The sequence below is a fragment of the Geospiza fortis genome, unplaced genomic scaffold (genome assembly GCF_000277835.1).
Source record: "Geospiza fortis unplaced genomic scaffold, GeoFor_1.0 scaffold193, whole genome shotgun sequence".
Lineage (NCBI taxonomy): Eukaryota > Metazoa > Chordata > Aves > Passeriformes > Thraupidae > Geospiza > Geospiza fortis.
Genome location: NW_005054523.1, coordinates 363,036 through 366,096, shown reverse-complemented (window position 1 = coordinate 366,096; position 3,061 = coordinate 363,036).

Here is a 3,061-nt window from a genome sequence, read left to right as displayed (position 1 = left end):
TCTGTGCCATAATGAGGATGCAGGAGGAGCTCTGTGCCATGGTGAGGATGCAGGGATGCAGGAGGAGTTCTGTGCCATGGTGAGGATGCAGGGATGCAGGAGGAGCTCTGTGCCATGGTGAGGATGCAGGGATGCACAGGGAGCTCTGTGCCATGGTGAGGATGCAGGGATGCAGGAGGAGTTCTGTGCCATGGTGAGGATGCAGGGATGCAGGAGGAGCTCTGTGCCATGGTGAGGATGCAGGGATGCACAGGGAGCTCTGTGCCATGGTGAGGATGCAGGGATGCACAGGGAGTTCTGTGCCATGGTGAGGATGCAGGGATGCAGGAGGAGCTGCTCAGCACATGCCAGGGCTGAGGTGGGCAGACCCTGTGCCCTTGGCACACAGACCCAGCCCAATGTTGTCCAGCAGTGGCTGTTATTAAACATGCAATATCCCCGCATGCAGTGATGAAAGAAATGATATAAAATTCCATATAGCCACCCTGGTGTATAAACAGGCTAAATCCCTACACATTCTCAGCCCTCAGCAGTCTAAAGGTTAAAGCCTGTCAGCTGGATTTCACAGATTCCAGGAAGGAATGGAGAAGTCACGCCAACTCCTCATTGTACACCAGTGATCAAACATCTCCTCATTACACTTCAATATTGTTGCCTCTAAAGGTCACCATTGCTGAACATAATCACACAAAATCAAAACTGCAAACTTTATATATCATGGAGGTAGTAAATAGCTCGGAGGTTTATTTTCTGGTGCCTGAACAACATTCTGAGCCCATTTATAAATTCCTGCGTGCTGTGGCATGAACCGAGTGCATTTGCAGGGGCTAACAAAAGCTTCAATTAAATCAATTTCCTGTGAAAAATATTCAAAATAATTTATTAGGTCAGTACCAACTGGTCTAATCAAGCAATTGTTACTCAGCAACTTGAATTTGCATAATTAAAAAAGAATTTTGATTGTTTAGAGAAACAGCAGATTTTTAAGAACATGATTTCTACGTCAGATTCCTTGAAACACTTCATCCTTGATGCAGAGAGGATCCTGGAATTTATTGAGATGTTTCTGAGATGTGCTATAAATCCTGCATCACTCCATTATTTTCCTATTCACTGGTTTTCCTGAGCATTCATTTAGCTCAGCAGAGCCTCGGCCCCAGCTCATCCACAGGCTCCCTGGAAAACCATGTCTGCTCTTTTCACCTCAGAGAAAACACAGAAATTCAGACCTGGGATGGATGGACACTTCTCCAAACTCAGGCCAAGTAAGAGAGGAAAACTGATCCTGAAAAGAGAGACTGGCAGGTGCAGCGAGTGGTTTTGCAGGAGGGTGGATTCACGGATGAAAAGGAAAACTTACACCCGCCAAAGTGATCTGCCAGCTACTTGCCAAATTCAGCTGAGGGCAAATATGAGGAAGGAGGAAACATAAAGCAGAAGGATTTCAGCTATGGCATGGATGGAATGTCCGGCCAGCCCCAAACAGAGATGTTTGTAGGTGATGGAAACCATCCAGCGAAAGCCCTGCCTGCTGGTTTTCCATCCCCAGGTCCTTCCCCAGCTGGATGCTGCACAAGTGTTGGAGAAGGGTCAAAACCAAACCTGGGTCCCAGCACTGTGTCCTGCTCCCACTGTGAGAAATAGCTACTCACTTTTCAGAAATATAGAAATTTTTATTAAACCTGATCAAAAATACAACAGCAGACTGAATAGAGAAAATGTTAGGGTGCCGGGAGCAGAGGATTTTCCCCACCATGTGCTCCCCCACACAATGGAGGCTTGGCCTTTTAACCCTTTAGCCCCTCCCAAGGTTCTGTCCATTAACTCCTTTGCTGTCCAGTGGTGGAGATCACTTCTTCAAATCCTGATTGCAGGTCAGGAGTTGCCACAATCCTCCTAAATGTCCCAAACCCAGGCTGTCCCTTGATAACAACACAAGGGGGTAAAACATAACTATAAACCTATAAAACTTTCCTTAAACTTTCTATGTGGGAGCTGGGGCTGTGCCTGCAGCCTGGGGTTCTTGTGTCTGCTGGCTGAGCCACTGTGAAAGACGCCAATCACTTGTGTTCGAAATTTTAAAAGTTTAATAGTAATTAAATGGTTATACAAATAATAATATAATTAGAGTAATAATAATTTGGACAATTTGGATTAGGACAATATGAGACAATAAAAACAAAGAGTTACGGACGTCTGGGTACCCTTTTCTGGGCAAAATAAGCCCAAAAAAGGACCCACGTTAACAGAGGATTAACCCTTAAAAACAATAGGGTTTTTTGCATATTTTTCTGTTGCATATTCATACACCTCATACATGATGCATAAGTTCCATTCAAACACAGGATTCTGTCTGGGCAGTGTCAACTTCTTCCTCTGAATCCTGACGACATCTTCAGGCCTGAGCGAGGCAGGAAGAAGTTCATTTCTGCTGATAATGGGGCAATAAATTCTCTTTCTCTGAAAGATTCACGTGTCCTGTGGCTGCTGTCTCGCTGCAAGCCCTTTCTTTAAAAAAAGTATCCTACATAGCATCGTTCCTATTTTAACATTTTGTTATAACCTAAAACTATATTTAACACACTACTTAAGAAAATTAATACAGCATTACTTTCTAACATAACACATGTAATATTCATTTTAATATTTGTGAAAAGCCAATCGTAAAATATGCATTTGTTTGGAAAATAAACACAATGCACAGAGCTCCATTATTAAGCTTAGAACTTCCTAATATCTTGCTAGATAAACTTTTCAGCACCTTAGGCAGTTATTCTAGACAAGCTTTAATACACAGACCATTGGTCTATTTGTCCTTGCTTTTCTACTTTTTAAATACTTTTTCTGCTGACAATCTCATGGCTGCTGCGTAGCTCCAACCCCAGCTCTGCTGTCTCTGAGGCCGTTTGCAGCTTTCCCAACCCCTCTGATCCATGGATTGCCACAGGAAGGTTTGATGCCGTGCTGGGCTGGCATGGATGGAGCACGGCCGGGCTGGCTGCACACAGCTCTGCTGGACCAGGACCTGTCGGAATTCAGGACATCCCTCTGGCTGTCCTGC